General features: G+C 36.9%; 1 pseudogene; it reads left to right on the forward strand.

Annotated features, from left to right (window-relative positions):
- The first annotated feature begins 15387 nt into the window (after positions 1 to 15387).
- On the forward strand, positions 15388 to 16873 carry LOC101562682 (annotated as a pseudogene).
- Positions 16874 to 20714: the final 3841 nt, after the last annotated feature.

The following is a 20714-nucleotide window of genomic DNA, read 5'->3' on the forward strand; positions in this document are numbered from 1 at the left end:
TTTCAGCCTATGAATGTCTTTATGAGTTAAATGTGTTTCTTGTATACAGCATATTGTTGGATTTTGTTTCCTAATCCACTGTGCCAGTCTATTTCTCTTAGTTGGGGAATTGAGCCCATTTACATTGATGGTTAGAATTGAGATGTATTGACTTACGGTTGCCATGTTATTTACCTGTTATCCTTTACTTCTTTTTCTCCTGTGTTTAATGCTTGCCCTACATAGTTGGTTGCTTCTGATCTCATTCATGGAGTTCTGATCATTTTGATCCCTCTCTAGAACAACTTTCAGTAGCCTGTGTAGGGTTGGCTTTGTCGTCACAAAATTCTTTAGCTGTTCTTTGTCATGAAAGTATTTCACTTCTCCATCAATCTTGAACGAGAGTTTTGCAGTGTATAGTAGTCTGGGCTGGAATTTGTTTTCATGGAAGACTTGAAGTACTGTGCTCCCTGCTCTTCTTCATGGTTTGTGAAGAGAAGTCAGCCATAATTCTGATGGGTTTTCCTTTGAATGTGATCTGCTTCTTTTCTCTAGTGGCTTTCAGTTTATTATTCTTGTGCTGAATTTCTGGGATCTTGACTACCATATGTCCCAGTGTGTTTTTAATTGGGTTGAGGTTACTTGGCATTCTGTATGCTTCAGTTACCTGAATGACTGGTAACTCATTTTTGGGAAGTTTTCTGCTATTTCTTCTGCCCATATTTTTTAATGTCCTTTTTACAGTCTCCTTCTTTCTCATTTTTACCTATTAGTCTCACATTGTTCATCTTTGCATCATCTTGCAGGTGATTATTTTTTCCTGCATCCTAGTTGTTTGTAAGAGATCTTTTTCTACCTTTTCACTAGCTGCACCAGCATCTTCAAGATCTGAAACTCTGTCTTCACTTTCATTTAAACGGTTTTGCAAGCTTGTGATTGAGATTTTAAGTTTCTCTAAAACTCTTTGACTCTGTATCATGTGATCTATTTCTTTCCTCTATCTCTCATTCAAGGATTCCATCGTTTTTCTAATCTCCTCTGTTTTTTTATCAATGTCTTCTTTAGAAGCAGTTATTAATTCTTTTACTGTAGTGTTTTCTTCAGATTCGGTTTCCTCCCTATGTTTTAGTAGTTGATTCTTTACTTCAGATGCTATGAGTTCAGAGAATCCTTTATTTTAGAACATAATTCTGCTCTGAGTTCTTCTATAAGTTTGCTGTTGTGTATTTACTTTTTATGGTATTAATTCATAAATTTGAGCTGAGCTAGTGTCCTCTGCACTTGTTCTGGGTGGGCATTGCTTTCCTCCGTATGTTTCTGCATTTGATTCTTTACTGCAGATGTTATTAATTCAGGGATTTCTTTTTTCATTTCCAATCTGAGTTCCTCTATATCTTTCTGCAGTTGTTTCTTGATTTCAGAAGCTGTTGATTCATTGCTTTCTGCTCTGTGGTTCCCACTTTGTTCTGTGTTAGTGTCCTCTGCACTTGTTATGGGTGGGCTTGTGGTCTGAGATTGCCTTTTGCTCCTTCTCATTGTCATTTTGTGTAGCACTGCCTTCTAACCTTTGTTGTAGATCTTTGGTGCAGTTATAACCTTAGCACCTACTGAAATTCAGGTGCCGATCTACAGAGTGTCTTTTTATCCAGCAATACCTGGCTTGGGTCTGGCTGCTGTCCTCAGCTCCTTCCTGCTCCCCACCCCCTGGGAGTACATCGTATTGTGCCCCTCTGGCAAGATGCTCTGCTCCTGGACTAGCTGGGTGGCTTGGTCCCCTACTCTCTCTGCAGGGATTGCACCTTCTGGGTTTCACTGCAGGCCTCTATACCAGGCCTTAGATGAGTCTGGAGGGGACAAGGTGGAGTACAGGGGAGAAAAAGCTCTCCCACACACTCACCAGGCCTGGTCTAGGGCTAGATCTGGAAGTCCCCAGAATATGACAGAAATTCTTACTGGGCGGGCGGTGGGGGGAGGTGCTGCAGAGTGGTGGTGGTGGGGTCCCAATGGGGTGGAAGAGGGTCTCACCCCTGCTGCGCCTGGGCTGGGACCAGCAGTTAAGTTATTTTAAAAGTTAAGCTTTAAAATATATAATGATGTGCAGATCAAAGAGCGACACTAAAAACCTGAGCCTCACTGAGTCTACACCAGATAGTAAGAATGGCAAAGAGCATGACCCGTGGATGCAGCTGGAATTGAGCCCACATGGGCCAGGCAATTTATTAGGAATGTAGTAATTGTTCAGGGTTGAACTATGTCCTCCTAAAATTCGTATGTCCAACTTCTAACCCCAATATTTCATGATGTGACTGTATTTGGAGACATAGAACTTAAGAACTTCTGAAATTGATGTGAGTTCTTTAGGGTGACTACTAATTCAACATGACTGGTGTTCCTAAAAGAAGTGGAGATGAAGACACAAGCAGACACAGAGGAAAGACACAGGCAATGATAGCTTCCTGCAAACCAAGGACCAAGGGCTCATAGCAAAGCAACCCTGCTTGACACCTGTGTTTCAGGTTGTAGCCTCCAGACTTGTGGAAAAAAAATTCTATTGCTTAAGCCACTCAGGCTATGTACTTTGTTGTGACAGCCTTAGCAAACCAATACAAAACATCTTCTCTTCCTCGCAGTCCAAAGTTGATTGAGAGATGGCAGCAGCATCCAGCCATTTTAAGAGGAAAGTTCTGTTTGATAGAGCTCAGCAAAGACCGTGGATTTGTTACTATGGCTCAATGGGCTTGCTAATGTCTCCTTTCTAAATTAGGTAGATTTTTTTTTCTTTTAGTCTTATTATGGTCAGATAAGTTCAGGCCATAAAAGTCTGGTCCCTCATTATGCAGCAGAAAACCAAGGAGAATGTACACCTATTATCAACAGGAATATCTTAAAGAGAAAGAAAAATAGCAGTGCTCATTCTCTTCTAGAACATTCATCAGCCATTTTAAGGACTGAGAGGAATGGGAGTGAGGCTAGGAGTTTTTCCAAGTTCAAAGTACAAACTACAATGCATGTACAGAGGAAGCCAAGGGACAGACACTTGATAGATGGGTAATTAAGAATGACAGAAATGCAGGTCACATTCCACATCCACAGTGCCCAAAACTGGAAACAGTGACATTTTCCTCAGAATCAAGGTAGACATTCTTCCTTCAGAGAAAATGAGCACTGTGGCCTCAGAAGACAGGGACTCTTCAACATTAGCTTCAGTATTTGCCAGTGAAACAAAATGACCAGCTTGCCTATGATTACTGACCTTAACCCTAGAACACAGCCTCTGAACATGAGCACTATTGAAAGTCTAAGCAGGATAATTTTTTATCATAAGGAACTGTCCTCTGGAATGGAGGATGCTAAGCAAGATTCGTGGCTTCCACACACTCAAGGCCAGTACCAGCGCCATGTGTGAAAACAAAATTTGTCTTCAGATGTTACCAAATATCCTTGAAGAAAAAAAAATTCCCCATTGAGAAGATTTAACTGAAGCCATAGAAGATATGGTTTGCCTTTGAGCACAGAACTAAAATTGGAGCACTGAAGGGAGGTGGTGGTTTGGGACAAACATCCCAGTAGCTATCCAGGAATCTTTCATAAAGAAGAACGAACCACCCAGATCACAGCTATTTGAATAAAATCAAATACAAAATAAAAATACAGATAATTATGTACAATGATCAACTCAAAATATGAATTTTATTCTTAAAAATAAAATTTTTCAGAAAGTGTAACATAAACTTCAAAAACAGTGAATCTAAAATGAAAGATTTCATTTTAAAATAAACATCAGTACATAAGAAATAATTTATGAAAAGGTAATTATGACTCTTACCCTCCCTTCCAAAAACAAAACTTCACACACACACACACACACACACACAATAGTATGAACACACACAAAAATAAAACTAAATGCTTATCTTACATCATATGCTAAAGATTCAAAAAAGGACTAAAGATTCAAACATAACACCTGAAGCTATTAATTCCTAGAAGAAATAAAAGAATAAAATCTTTCTTTATATTCATCTGGACAATGACTTCATGAAGGTTTAAGTTAAAAAATGTATTGAATAAAAGACACACTGATATTAACCCCTGTCAGAATTCTCTCTCAGTTCAAATTCAGCTTCTCGGAAGACTAAAACAGAAGAATTTCAAGTTCAAGTTCCAGCTTGGATGACTTAACAAGACCCTATGTCAAAATAAAAATTTTACAAATGTAAGGGATGCGGCTCAGTGGTACAGCTCTTGCCTATCATGAATGGGGCCCAGGGTTCAGTCCCTAGTACTGAAAGAACAAGAATTAGAAACTTCACCACATCAAAGGGGGGAAACTGACAAAGGGAAGAGAAACTATAGGTAAGTGAGAAAACATTTGCAAATTATATATCTGATAAGGGTTAACATCCAAACTATATAAGGGATTCCTAAAGCTCAAAAACAAGCTAAATAAAACAATCTAAAGATAAGAAAGAGCTGTGTCTTGAAAATTTAAATAAAAACATGCTTTAACAAACTAAGAAAAAAAATTTAAGCTACTCTAAAATCATCAGCAAGGAGAAGCGTTCAATAACAATTGCAGGAACATCAATTACAACAACTGCAGTTAGAATAGCAAAGAGTTTATGATTTTTAAAAAATAGACTTTTAGATTAAAAAAAAAAGGATAAGTCTTAGGAAAGGTGAGTTTCAAAGTCCAAATGCCATGCCAGAACAAGAGTCTGCCTATCTATATACCTTTTCTAAAAAGCGTTACAGCAGATGTGCTATGCAAAAATAAAACTGAGATCTAACAAAGAAAAGGTCTGGAATCTAAGATAATGTGGAACTATACCTGAAATGAAATGAAATTTGTGGATAACCGCTGTTCATTCCATCAAAAGTGACAAAGACTAACTGATATGAAGAGTAAACAATATGAATATCACTTTAAGAAGAAACTGACTTTAAGAGGCTGAGAGATCAAACCAGTATTTTGAAAGTTTAACAAGTAATGGTCCATTGATAAGGACTGCTTTGCATTCAGGGCAAAAACACTTTGAGTGTGGCTGCTGTTATTCTTGGTGTGTGTGTGTGTGTGTGTGTGTGTGTGTGTGTGTGTGTTTGTCTCAGATTAGCAAGAGAAAGACAGAATAGTTCTGAACAATTTATGTTAGGATTAATCTGCAAATTTTATGATGTCCTTTTAAAACTGTAATACCTAGAGATTTAAAATGGATTTAAAATACAAAGAATGGCAGGACAGAACACAAAGGCAAGCAAGAGAGGGAAGCTAATAAGAATTCCCACGTAGACATAGTAAATACTACATTCTCGTGATTTATTTTTAGTCACCTTATAGCAGTTTTTCAGGTATTTCCAGTTTAAGCCTCACAATAATATAATAAGGTGATTTTGATTAGCCCAATTGTACTTATGAAGAGATTAAATAACTTGCCCTAGGTCAGTAAACTCCACGTGGCAAAATTAGGCTATCCATATAAGGCTATTTATTATTATTAAAAATTCCAGGCTCTCTTTTCTCCATTCCACCTGCATGAGGGAGGTACAAACCTAATTTGTCACCAGGGAGGTTTCAGCTATGACCTGGGGAAAATATAAAAATCACCTCTACCTTTTCTCTAAAGACCTGAAATCCAGTAATGCTCCACTATCACTTTTGCCTCAGGAAAAGAAATAATTTATTTTTTAAAAATAAGTAACAATCAACATTATTTTGTGTATTTGCTACAGGGTCTCACTACGCAGCTCGGACTCAAGGGATCCTTCTGTTTTCAGCCTCCCCAGTGCAAGGATTACCATCATGTGCCAACACACCTGGACTTGACTGGCTCAGCATGCCCAGGGGCAGGGCTGCACAGCATGGGAAGCCAGAGATCAAATACTTGCCTAAGCAGATACTTAATCTGCTGAACTATCTCACTGGCCCTACAATCAACAATTTTAACCATGATCCTCAAGAAAAACTTCTTAAAATCAGAACCATTCCCCCACACGCAAAAGCAATTAAAATTGCCAAGGGGGTAGATGGGCTGTTATGCAAACTTCAAAAATTATAAAATTACTATGCTAAAAAACGTAATAAGTAAAACCATATGATTCTTTAGATGCAGCATTATATATAATAAATAAGACTATATATACATATATATAATCTTTTATTTGTTTATTTATTTAGGATAGAGTCTTGCTATGCAACTTGAACTCTTAATGATCCTCCTGTCTCAGCCTCTCCAGTGCTGGGATTACTGGCATGCACCACCACACCAGTGGTACTTGGGTTCGAACTCAGGTCGTTGTGCTTGCAAGGCAAATGCTTATACTGCTGAGCTATCTCGCCAGCTCCTTGAAAGATTTTTAACTGGGAAAATTAAATTTATTTAATCCCTTCATAAGTAAAATTGGGATAAACAAAGTCATCTTATTATTTTATTGTGAGGCTTAAACTGGAAATGCCTGAAAAACTGCTATAAGGTGACTGACATATCTAATACTCTGAATAAGTACTTCAACAATAACCAATGATAATCAATAATAATCCCCCTTTAAAATGGACAGATGGCATAAAAATTTCTCCAAAAACATATCAGTAGAAATAAACCCATGAAGAGGTGTTCAGAACCATTACTTATGAAAAAATGCAAATTTAACCTGAGCTCCTACAGTATAAACTATGATAGTTATAACAGAAATAACAGAGGCACAGTGAGGGCACACCCATGCTTCAATAGACTATTATCACTGAAAGCTCTGAAGGTTTCACTGCCACTGGACAATAACGAGTAGAGATGACAATGTACAGAAAAAGGGAACCACATACATTGCTGGTAGGAGCGACAAGTGGTGTACTCACTTTGGAATGTTTGGTGATTCCTCCAAAATATGAACATAGAATTACCATACGACTCCGCAGCTTCATTTTCAAATATGTATTAATGTGAAATGAAATATCTCACAAAGAAACCTATGCAGGAATACATATTATAGTAACATTATTACAATAACCAAAAGCAAAGCAAAATCCAGAGTCACTGATGTACAAATGAACACACTATGATAAATCCATGGGATGGAATATCCAGTAGTTGGTTCATTTCTTTATGATAGCCATTTTTTTCTGGGGTGAGATGGGGTCTCAGTGTTGTTTTCATCTGTATTTCACAGATGGCTAGTGATGTGGATCATTTTTTCATATAGTTCTTTAATTTCATCCTCTGAAAGGTGTGTGTTCATCCACATGGCTAACACTGACAGAGGATCTATGAACTGCGGTATAGAGTTTCAGGATAAATACTGAGGGGATTTGACTGACCTTATCAGATACAAAAGTCACAGTTCTTGTTATACAGATCTTGCTTTATCTTGGTCTTAACCATCTAGCAGAAAAGTATAAAAATGAGGTATAAAAAGTAAAGTCATATTAATATGCTGAGCTGTAAAAGGCTCAAGTCAACAACTTCTGACATTGCCAGTCCTACGGATAACCCACTACTATTATGGACTACTGGACTGTATTGGAATATTTTGCTGAATTCATGCACCTACAATATTTAAATGGCAATGGAATACCCATCTCTGACAAAACTAAACAAAAAAGGGGATACAAACAAAGGACCATTTTCGATCTGTATATTCAAAATAGTTATAATAGAAATACAGCTACTTTCTCTTATTTCATTGAATAGCAAGATTTGTATTAATAGTTTTTGTGGAGAGGATATCATGTCTGCATTTTATACTGTGAATAACCACTACTACAAAGACAACAATATGTAATGTATTAATTATTGAAACTGCTAATAATCTGTTTTGAAACTATCTCATTGCTATTTGTTTCTCAATAAAATTATTTTAAAAAGGAATATTCAGTAGTAGTAACAAGTGAAGGACTAATACATATTACAAGAGATGTACCTGAAAACATTATGCTAAGGTGAAGACGCCCGACACAAATGACAATATACTGTATAATTGCATTTATATGAAACAGCCAAAAAGGCAAATCCACATGAAATATAGTAGAATAAAGGTTTGCCTCATGCTAAGGAAACCAAAAATGGGAGCGGCAGCTAATGGCCATAGAGGTTCTTTGGAATGAGAAAATGTTTTAAAATAAGATTTTTCACAATTCTGTAAACAGGTTAAGAAATATGAAGTTGTATGCATTCATGTGTGATCTTCATAGCATATGAGTTATACCTCAACAAAGCTATTTTCAAGGAAAAGTAAAGATCAAATGCCCATTCATATAAAAAGTCTCATTAAATGAGGAATAGAACTTCATCTTGGTAAAGATTGCTTATATCTATGCCAATGTTTATAACTAATATATTCTTCATTTGATCTTAACCAAAAGGCCCAGCTAGTCTATTCTTAATGGTGAGAGACTGGATCCTTTCCCATTAAGATCTGGAATAAGGCAAGGATATTTTCTCCCAATACTTCTTTACAACATTATACTAGATACCCCAGCCTGCAATAAGACAAGAAAATAAAATAAAATTTATACAGATAGGAATAAAGAAATACATATATCTTTGTTTGCAGATGACACAATTATTTGTGTAGCTAATCCAAACTACTTAGTAAAATTCCTAAAATTAATATGCAATTACAGCAAGTCCTCAGGATACAAGATTAATATACAAAAGTCAATTGCTTTTCTACACACAAACAATAAACAAGTGAAACTTGAAATTAAAAACACAATATTACTTACATCAGCACCTCTTGAAAATAAAACACTTAGGCATAAATATAGCAAAGTCTGTGTATGACCTATACAAGGGAAACTACTGAACACTGGTGAAAGAAATGAAGAATTATGAAATAAGTAGAATGATATTCAATGTTCATGATACAAAGACTCAATAATATGAAGATGATAGTTCTTCTCAATTTGACCTATAGAATTGATTGAATTTCAATCAAAAGCTCAAAGGTTATATAAATATCAAGATAATGCTTCTACATTTTATATGGGAAGCAAAAGACCCAGAATAACCAACATAAAGTTGAAGAAGAATAAGGTTGGATGACTGGCACTAATTGACTTCAAGACTTACTACAGAGCTACAGTAATCATAAATGTAGGATATTGTTAAAGGACAGGAAAATAGAACAAAGGAACAGAACGAAGAGCTCAAGCACAGAACCACACAAACATGGTCAATTAATCTTTGACAAATGAACAAAAAGCCAATACCTTAAACAAACAGTGTTGGAAAAACTGAAATTTTGTACTATTTGACCAACAGCTCCCAAATCCAGCCCCCAATAACCACCATTCTGCCTCTGTTTCTATAAATTATCTGCTCCTGTTAAACCACATGCGCAAGAAAAGAATGTGTTCACAATGGCCGAGATATGGTCTCAGCCTTCGTGTGTGTCAATAGATAAGTTGATGATGAAAATGTGAGGTTATTATTATTTATTATTATTATTCAGCCTTACAGAGAAAGAAATCTTGTCATTGTAATAACGTGAATGTAATTTTCATTTAGAAAAAATAAGTACAAAAGCCCCACTGTGCGTACCACTTAGTGACTATTATATTCTTAACAATTACATTGCATTCTTAACAGCTGGTAAAATAATAGATGTAAGTCACTATAAAAAGCGTAAGTCAGATAATGCATGTTAGCTTTATTTAACTGTTTATAATGTATACATGTTACAATATCAAGTTGTTTACCATAAATATATTTTAAAAATAAAGTCCAAATGCAGACTTTTATTTCATTTTATTTTATTTTTTGTATTATTTTTTAGGGCAGGGTCTACAGTGTGTTCATGGTCTCACTACTAGACCGGACTTGTAGTGATCCTTCTATTTACAGCCCCCAAGAGCTGGGATTACACGTGCGTACCACCACACCCAGTCTCAATTGCCATCTCAGTGCGCCCCAGGGGCAGGGCCGGCAAGGTAGGCCCTGAGCTGTTTGAGGCCAGCCCCTCAAACACAGACTTTTAAACCTTCTCTAAAACTAATTCAAAATGGATCACAAAACTAACTGTAAAACACAGAACTGCAAAATTCCTAGAATACAACATATGAGAAACTCTACATGACCTTGGACTTGGCAATAACGTGTTATCTCTGGCATTCATGGTCTATAAATAAAAGAATTTATAATCTGTAGTTTATTAGAATTATTTTTTTCTTTGCAAAGACTATCAAGAGTCAAAGAGATCAGGCAAGTGCTCACAGAAAGTATTTGCAAAGGTCTGAGAACTCCAAAAGTATTTATATGCAGATTTTACAGCAAAATGTAAAACTATCACGGTGCACATAATACAAAGGAAATATTTTTGCCACATTGATGACATTCTTTACCCCTCAAAGAACAAAGCTTCCCCAAACATATATCCCCCCAAATTCTATGTGGGTGGAAAATCAGATGTTAACGTGTTTTTTAAGGAAGTCCATTGCAATATTATTTTATAAGGTTAGGAGATGAGCAGTTGTTTGCTCAATGAAGGTTTAAGTAGCATAGTTCACCAAAGGTTCTCACCACAGAGCATTTTATTTGTGCAGCCCAGCTGGAAGTAAAGAGGCACACAAAAGAGAAAAACCAAACCACAGAGTTGTTAAGCTGAGACAGGGGAGTAGCGATGAAAGCAGTCTGGAGAGGTTTTTTCCCCCTCTTTTCCACATAAAGATACCATTTGGTTGAATAAACAGTGCATTTTTTGCACTTAAATAAACTTAATTTTTAAACAGCAGAGAGAAAGGGGGAAATGAAACTAAACCAAATATAAAACAAAACCAGAGATCACTGAGAAATGGATCTCAACTTCTCATTTTAATTAAGACAACATTCAACAATAAGAATCTGGGGAGAATGTTGATGCAAAAAGCAACAGTTTTTTCTTCAAATTTCATTTAAGAGTTCATAAGGATGCCACTCAGCTACCTGTATAAATGAAAAGATTGACCATAGACCCCAGTGGCATGACGCAACAAGCGAAGGTTTTATGGCTTAGGAGTTGTGCTGCTTTCTGAAAGAATGCCTAAAAACAATGTGTGCTTCCTGTCTAACTCATAACTAGGTCCCAGGAGGTTATAAAAACAAACACACATTCTTTTAGTCTAAACAAACTTCTTTGAAGTATCTCCTGCCACATGAAATGTACCTCTGTTCCCTTCTGCCAAAAGGGCAAAGGAAGATCACTGGAAGAACTCCTTGTTGGGAGATACTTTCTTGCATAGTTTAGAAATCCAGGCTGCCTGGAGGGAAGTCTATTATTCTAGCTTTTCCAAAGCCTCAGCTGCTTCTCAAGCTCTGGCCAAAAGTGAAAGCTTCTCCAACCTGTTCTAATTATTGGATTAATTTTCAATCACTCAATCTTTATTGGCTTATCACCTCCTTTAGCAGAGGATTCCAGTACTAATCAGAACAAGCTACTTCTACAGTACTGCCTCTTTTACGTTATGGAAATGTGACTTTCAAAAGATAGAATGTGGGTAATAAACAGAAAATGTGACCAACCAGAGATGGGAGAGGCAAGCACAAGGATCTTCATGATTGCTTTGATCCCTATTGCAGTGAGAGGCTAGACAGAGAGCAAATGTTGGTCCAAGAAAGACCGTGATCAGAATTCTTCAGTTCAGCAATATTCACCTCTTTGCAGAATTCTCCTCTTTACAGCTTTCAGGATAAAGTGAAAAGTCATAGCTCTAAGAGGTAGAGATTTTTCTGGCAAAAGAAAACCAGATTGTAAAGAGCAAACAAATGTAAGGGATTTCTTTCTAGAAATGCGCATTTCTAGAAATATAAGGGCTGGCGAGATAGCTCAGTGGACTAAGCACCTGCTTAAGCAAGTGCAGAGACAGGGATTGGATTACGACTGTAATCCTAGCACTGGGGAGGCTGAAAGCAGGAGAATCACTATGAGTATGAGAGGCAAAGTAAGACTTTGTAAGAAATACATTTTTTAAAAAAAGAAAGAAATATAGACCTTGTCTTTTTCACATGACACAAAAATGTGGAAATGAGCTAAGGATTTTTTTAATTAAATAACATGTTTTATATTTTTAATAAATATTATATTATAGAGCACTAGGTTGTATGAAGCAACTTTCTTGCTGAAATAATTAGAAAAGCATTTTTAAATGTTTGAAAACATCCATGAGCCAACAAGATAATGAAGATCTATCATGCCAAGATCAAAGGGAGGGTGAAGACCTAGGAAGGTAAGCCCAGTACCGGGAGAATTTTTCCTTATAACAATTTTCTTAAAAGGAAGGGAATGGCTTGAAGGGTAAGCAGCATTTTTAAGAGCTTGGCAGCATTAGAAAAATAAAGATTGTAATCTAGAGCAATAAGATGGCTCAGGCAAACCCTCAATGTTTTGCTTGAAGAATCAAAACTTTGTCCTAGAAGGAAACATGAACTAACGTGTTGAGGTTTTACAGGAGACTCAGCTCAGTGTGGAATTGCCATGAAATTCATGTGGCTCCATTTTCTTACAGCACAGGCTTTCTTAGAACAACGGCAGCTCCACATATTGACAGAGATAAACGTAAATCCTCCGTGGAAAATAATGGGCTCATACTGGGAGGACCCAGGCTCTTCCCACCTTTCATAGCGCCCAGTAGCTAGATCAGACTAAAGACTGGGGATGCAGCAAAAATGAGATTTTATTTCTCAAGTTTACAGGAGCAGCTGCCAGTCTAAGATGCAAGCAGGTGCACTTGGAGTGGTAACAGCAAGCAGTTCATCCCCTGGTACACAGTTCCCTTCCACCAGTTCCTTAGTGGCTGAGTGCTATGAGGCCCACAACCTTTTAGAACATTGCCTATATTTTATTGGAATATACCCTAGTCCATCCCTCTGCAGCATTTTGTAGGTTTAAAGGCAAATGATTCAGTTGGGGGTGGGATGGGGGACTACATACAGCCAGTACTTTTGAATCAGAATTAGCACAGTGAAGCCACATGTTTTTTAATTTTCTACCCTTCCCCTTTGTTTGGGGACCTTTTGGAGGCATGATCTTGATCACATTCACAAGCAAATAGAGAGTTTTGTCAACTAGTAGCATTCTATACAGAGTAAAAGACTTTATTGTCATAATAGACTACTTTCAGTTTCAATTTCTATAAACTATATTGAAAATACATTGTCCAACATTCTGGAAAAATACCAAAACATACAAGAATACAAAATACTCCGAAAGAAAGGCAGTAGGAAAAAATAGGATGATGGATAATTCGTACATTGAAATTATGCAAGCCAGAATTTCAAAAATTCTATGCCAAAGAAATAAGAGTGCTAAGATAATCCCAATTTGTCTTAAAAAAACAACTCTTGACAGTAAAAATGTTATATCCCAGGAAGACTACCAAGAATTTTGGTTACCTTAGAAAAGATAGTATTGAAAATTTCAATATTTTATTTCAATAAAATACTGGAAACAATAAATACATGTAAATTCTATGAATGAAAAATACTAAAATTAAGAACAATACATCAGATACAGTAAAGAGTAAAGAGTAAAACAAAAATATGTTGGTTCTAAAAGAGAAAGAGAAAAATGTGGGCCAGTGCTAATACTTAAAACCATTCATAGCTGAGATTACCTCAAGAATAATAAAGACATCAAGCCATTGATTTCAAAAGCTTTATACAACTGAAAGAAGGATGAAATTGTAGGCCCATCATAGCAACTTTCTGGAAAATATGGAAGCAAGAAATCTGTACAATTGCTAAGAAAGGTAGAAGATGGCTCCGTATGAATAGGGTGATACTTCCATTGATATTCAACTTCTAAGCATTCATAAAAAAAAAAAAAAAAAAAAAAGGCAATGAACCCTTGAAGAACTCAAAGAGTATGATCTCTGTAATATAAGCTATCAAAATCTAAAACCCTTAATAAATTCCTTTAAAATTATAGAGAATAACAAAGAGAAAAATTTAACCATCTATAGTTTTGCTTACTGTCTTAAAAGATTCAGAGGTATTCCTAAAAAACGTAAAAAGTCCAAGTGAGTAGGAAAACACACACTTCAAATCTAGAGGTGCTAATTCCAGTTTGCATGGTGAAACAGCACCAAAGGAAGTCATACAAAAATCAGTACAATGAGAAAAGTCAGTATGACATGAACAGTCATGGACAACAGCCCCAAAAGTGAGTTTCAGCTCTGAATAGAGAAATACTCAGAAGACATAGGTGGTGACAGAAGAGGTTAGGAAGCAGAGGTTGCAGGACTACAAATTTGAGATCAGTCTGGGCAACTTAGTCATTTAGAGAGACATAACAAAATAAAGGGCCGGGGAGTTAGTTCAACAGCACAGCACCTGCCTGGCAAGTGCAAGGTTGTGAGTATAATTTTTGTTACCATAAAAAGTAGATATAACAAATAAAAATCGAAATATGGTTGGGAATGCAGCTCAGTGCAAAGGCCTGGTGTTACATCCAGATTAAAGAAAAGTAAGGGAAGAAAATGCATGTCTTTTCACTCTGTTGGTGATTTGTTTTGCTGTACAAAAGATTTTCAGTAAGATTATATTCTAGTTGTTGATTCTTTGTAGTGTTTCCCCTGCGTTCAAGATTTTGTTCATGAAGTCATTGTGTCTTCAAGAGTTCTGCCTATTGTCTTTTCCAGATTGAAAGTGTCTGTTCTAATATTTAGATCTTTAATCCATTTTTATTTAAGTTTAGTGCATGGTAATACATGTAGGTCTAGTTTTAGGTTTTGGCATGTGGAAAGCCAGTTTATCCAGCACCATTTTTTTGAAGAAGCTATCTTTCTTCCAGTAAGTTTGTTTGGCCCCTCTGTCAAAGATAAGATGGCTGAGTGTGTTTGAAGTTGTTTCTGCCTCTTCTAATCTGTTTCATTGATCCTGAGGTCTGCTATTTTTACCAGTACCATGTCTTTTATCACAGTAGCCTTGTAGTATGACTTCAAGTCACAGATTGTTTTGACCTCTGTTTTGCTTTCACTGGTCAGAAACGCTTTTGCTATTCTAGGTCTCTTCTGGTTCCAAATGAATTTTAGGATTACTATCCCTAGTTCTATGAGGTATGCTAAAGGTATTTTCATTGAGATTGCATTAAATCTGTATAACAATTTTGGGAGTATGGCCATTTTTACTATATTGGTTCTTCCTACACAAGAGCAAGAATTATCTTTCTATTTTCTGATGTCCTCTTTGATTTCCTTTTTCAGAGTACTGTAGTTTTCAGTGCAGCTGTTCTCCAGATGAAGGACTAATATCTAGACCATACAAAGAATTGAAAATGATGGACCACCCAGATTTAAAGACCTCATCTAAAAATGGCCATCTTAAGTGATTAGATACTTCTCAGAAGAAAAAACACGAACATCAAAAGAAAAATAGCTTCTTCACAATGGGTTTGCCACGAGAGCACAGGTGTAGTGAAGACCAACACTAAATCAATGCCAACATGGGAAAGGAAAAGACTCACATTAATATCATTGTCATTGGACACCTGGACTCTGGCAAGTCCACTGCCACCGACCATCTGATCTACAAATGCAGCTGCATTGACAAAAGAACTGTTGAAAAATTTAAGAAAGAGGCTGCTGAGATGGGGAAAGATCCCTTCCAGTATGCCATGGTCTTGGGCAGGCTGAAAGCTGAGCGTGAGCATGGTATCACCATTGTCATCTCCCTGTGAAAATTTGATTTGGTTTTTTTGTTTGTTTTGTTTTTATTTGCAGTACCAGGGATTGAACTCAGGCCCTTGTGCTTGCCAGGCAAGTGCTTATTCTACTGAACTAGCTCCCTGGCCCTCCTTGTAAAAATTTGAGACCATCAAGTATTATATGAACATCATTGATGTCCCTAGAATCAGAGACTTCATCAAAAACATGATTACAGGCACATCGCAGGCTGACTGTGCTGTCCTGATTGTGGCTGCTGGTGTTGGTGAATTCGAAGCTTCTATCTCCAAGAACGGGCAGACCTGTGAGCATGCCCTTCTGGCTTACAAACTGGGTGTGAAACAACTAATTGTTGGTGTCAACAAAATGGATTCCAAGAAGCCACCCTACAGCCAGAAGAGATACAAGGAAATTGTTAAGGATGTCAGCACCTACATTAAGAAAATTGGCTACAGCCCTGACACTAGCTTTTGTGTTAACTTCTAGTTGGAATGGTGACAATATGCTGGAGCCAAGTGCTAATATGCCTTGCTTCAAAGGATGGAAGGTCACTCATAAAGACGGCAATGCCAGCAGAACAACACTGCTTGAAGCTTTGCATTGCATCCTCCCACCCACTCACCTAACTAACAAGCCTTTGCAGCTGCCCCTCTAGGATGTTTGCAAAATTGGTGATATTGCTACTGTCCCTGTGGGTCAAGTAGAGACTGGTGTTCTCAAACCTGGCATGGTGATCACTTTTGCTCCATTCAATGTCACAACTGTTGAAATGCACCATGAAACCTTGAGTGAGCTCTTCCTAGGGACAACGTGGGCTTCAACATCAAAAATGTGTATGTCAAAGATGTCCAGCATGGCAGTGCTGCTGGTGACAGTGAAAACAACACATCAATGGAAGCAGCTGGTTTCACTGCTCAGGTGATTATTCTGAACCATACTGGTCAGATCAGTGCTGGTTATACCTCTGTACTGGAGTGTCACACAACTCACATTGCTTGCAAGTTTGCTGAACTGAAAGAAAAGATTGATTGCCAGTCTGGTAAGAAGCTGGAAGATGGGCCCAACTTTTTTAAGACTGGTGATACTGCTGTTGTTGACATGGTTCCAGGCAAGCCCATGTGTGTCAATAGCTTCTCTGACTATTCACCTCTGATTAATTTCGCTGTTCATGATATGAGACAGACAGTTGCTATGGATGTCATCAAAGCTGTGGACAAGAAGGCTTCTGGAGCTGGTAAGGTCACTAAGTTTGCCCAGAGAGCTTAGAAGGAAATGAATATTATCCCTAACACCTGCCATTCCGGTCTTAATCAGTCACAGAAGACCAGTCTCAGAACTGTTTCTCCCAATTGACCACTTAAGTTTAATAGTGAAAGACTGGTTAATGATAACAATGCATCATAAAACCTTCAGAAGGAAAGGAGAATGTTTTGTGTGACACTTTTTTGTGTGTGTATGGCAGTTTTTAAATTATTAGTTTTTAAAATCAATACTTTTTAATGGAGACAACTTGACCAAAAATCTGTCACAGAATTTTGAGACCCATTAAAATAAAGTTTAATGAGAAAAAAATAAAAAAGTGTTCGAGATCACTGATCATTCAAGAGATGCAAATTGAAACAATCCTGAGATTCCATCTCACTTCAGAAAGAATGGCTGTTGTAAAGAAATTAACCAATAACAAATGCTGACAGAGCTGTGGGAGAAAGGAACACTTCTCCAATGTTGGTGGGAGTGTATACTGTTGCAACCACTCTGGAATTCAGTATGGAGTTTCTTCAAAAAATAGAATTAGAGACCTTGTTGCACCCAGCTATGCCCCTTCTTGATATCTTCCTGAAAGACTTAAACGCCTCACACCACAGCGATATATGTTCAACCATGTTTATAGTAGCACAGTTTGTAATATCTAAATCTTGGAAACAATCAGAATGCCTATCAACGGATGAAGGGATGTAGACTCGGTATTGAACTGGTTTTTCCATTCAGTGGATCTGCAAGTAATTAGCGTGTGCTGCTTCTTACCAACACTTATCATTTCTACCTACTGCCCCACCTTAACTAGAATATCAACTATACAAGAGTAGAGGAGATCACTGATGTACCCATCATTTCTGTATAACTATGTTTAATGATTTAAAACAGGAAATTCATGGGCGTAGGGTGTAAGGAAAATTAAAAATTGGTCCCAGAATTTTTATCACACTGATTTAGTTGTCTCTTAACAGTTATCCAAATATAAATGACTTTTCAAAAAACAATAAACAGAAAAAGAATATAGAAGATGTATATAGTCAGCTGTATCAAAGTGATGTGATGTGGTAAAGGCATTTTTTTCATACAGTGGAGTACAATTCGGCCATAAAGAAGGATAAATGAAACATTTCTAGCTAAATGGATGCACCTTGGGACCGTGCTCTTCAGTGAATTCAATTGGACACACGTGTGTGAATATCACATTGCTTATCTGGCATGAGAAAGTAAAAATGTAAGTAAGGACCAAAATTCATAATTAATATTATGAAATAGGAAGACAATTTTCAAGTGGGTATGGGAAGCAGAGAGAAGAAGGGAGAAAAAAAGGAAGAGAAAAGAAAAGAAAAACTAAGAAAAAGAAAAATGGCAACAAAAATTTAAAAATAGGGAGAGAAAGAGGAGTTGGAGGGTCGAGGAATGGGGGAAATAAAAGAATCAAGATATACCATGTAAAGGTACAAACTCCCTATAATTAATGTGATCATTGTGTAGGCTTCAAATGTACCAATAAACATAATCAATTAAAAAGAAGTCCCAGGCAAAAATATCTCATTTCTAGGACTATATTCTCAAAAAAATACTTAGACAGGTACAAAATATCTAAATACTGCTCATAAGAGAGTAGTCAAATACATCAGCAGGCATACACATAATAAAATTCCATGAAATTATTTTTAAAAGGACAAGAAAGATTGTGTGCACTGATTGGGTCTTGTGATTTTGTTTTACATTGTTTTGTTTTTCAATATATATCAAATGAAAAAAAATAAGGCAACAAAGAATATAATACATTGTCTCTTAGACAAAAAGGAATTTCTACAAAGAAATAGGGAATCTCGATTCTTGAATTTGCATATTAAGCATAAATGTAAATAGAAAAGAATGGAAAAAAGTATATCCTAAGTCTCTATATAAATAGAAATGAACAGATTATGAATTGTGTAACACAGTACTATGAGAAAACACATTTCCAGTGTCTATTAGATAATAAGAGAGGCATAGAGTTGCTGATCCTGGGTTTCTTGTGGGGCACACTGCAATCACACAGAATTTAAAGGATGATGGGTAAGCAGAAGTCAGCTGTATCAGAGTGAATCCACGTGATAAAGGCTTGACCAGTCATCGTTAGGGCTGTGAAAATGGAAGGGGCAACAAGCCAAGGGTGGGTTGGCCAAATATCTCAGCGGATTAAAGCACCTGCAAGCAGATGTAGGGGCCCTGGGTTCGATCGCTGGACTTGCTGTGCCAGCCCCACCCCTGGTGTGCACTGAGATGGCAATTGAGACTGGGTGTGGTGCGCACCTGTAATCCCAGCACTTGGAAGGCTGTAAACAGGAGAATCACTATGAGTCCGATCTAGTAGTGAGACCCTGAACACCCTGTAGACCCTTAAAATACAAAAAAAAAAAAAAAAAAAAAAAAAAAAAAAAAAAAAGCCAAGGATAAGGAAGCTCCTGTGTTCTGGAAAAGGAGAAAAGTCAAACTCTGCCTACAGCCTTTAGTGAGGGCTGCAAGCCTGGGGATACTTTAGTATCAGACTAATAGGATCTCAATTTTGCACTCCTCAGTTTCAGAACTTTTAAATAAAAAATTTGTACTTCTTTAGCCATTCAATGGGTGACAATTTTGTACAGTAGCAACAGAAATCTCAATATGTAAATACTATTCCATATGTAAAGGTGCTACACCTTACTGGAGAAATGTCTGATTCCCAGGGCTAGACAGGGGCAGTGCAAGGGAAGTAAAAAGATCGTACTGGAGCACAATGTGGGAAGTCGTGAAAGGATGATTGTGGCACATCACACGGACACAAGTTTGAAGGAGTGCAAGTCGACCAAGCATGAGACATTTGACACAACGAAATGAATATGGATAGTAATGGTCTATAATGTGAAAGATAATAAACGTATTGATGAATTCATAGGGCTGGTAAAAAAAAATAGGGAGCAATGTTAACTAATAGATGTAGAAGTAATGACAGGACCAAAAAATTACTTTTGACAATTCCTGTGGCAAAAAATTTATTTAGGTCAAGAGCTGCTAAAACAATTTAGCAAAAACGTTAAGGACAAGAATATTGGTATGATCTCATATAGCCACACATATATCCCACAGATTACTTATTAGTGACATAGGAAAAGAGTTCTGACAAGGAAAACAGCATATAATATCAACTGTCTGGCCAAAAGTGTTTAATCTAAATCTGATCATAAGGAAAAAATTAAACCAACTCAGGCTTGGGGACATTTCTTAAGACACACAGTCTAGACTCTTCAGTAATGTCTGTACCATTGCAAGAGAAATATATCAGGAAGACTGTCTTGGATTGATGGAGATTGAAGAGGTGTGTAATGAAATGGAATACATGAAATGCAGCATCCTTGATTGGATCCAGGACTTTTTAACACACACAAACACACTCCAATGGACATGTTTGTCCATTGGACAAACTAAAATAGGAAGTATTGGATATTATGTGACATTAAGTCATAGCACTAAATTTCTTGGGTATGATAAAGATGTGATTAAGTGGAAGAATGACCTGCTTTTCAGGAGCTAAAGTAAGTGAAATACATGTGGATATGTGTTATACTACTCTTTCTTAAGGCTTAAAATTCTTCTAAATAAAAAACTGATAGAAAAGCAAGAGCGATTAATATGCTAGAATTCCTTACCTCGCATAAAGTCTTTAAGAGTGAATGTGATGTTTAAACATTTTAGACATGAGACTTTTTTTTTCTTTCAACACTAGAGACTGAACCCAGGGCTTTCACATTTAGCTACATCCCAGTTCTTTTGTTTTTCATTTTGAGAGGTCCTCTCACTGAGTGGCCCTGCCCTGAGCCCAAAT

This window comes from Octodon degus, unplaced genomic scaffold (assembly GCF_000260255.1).
Source record: "Octodon degus isolate 3935 unplaced genomic scaffold, OctDeg1.0 scaffold00031, whole genome shotgun sequence".
Taxonomy (NCBI): domain Eukaryota; kingdom Metazoa; phylum Chordata; class Mammalia; order Rodentia; family Octodontidae; genus Octodon; species Octodon degus.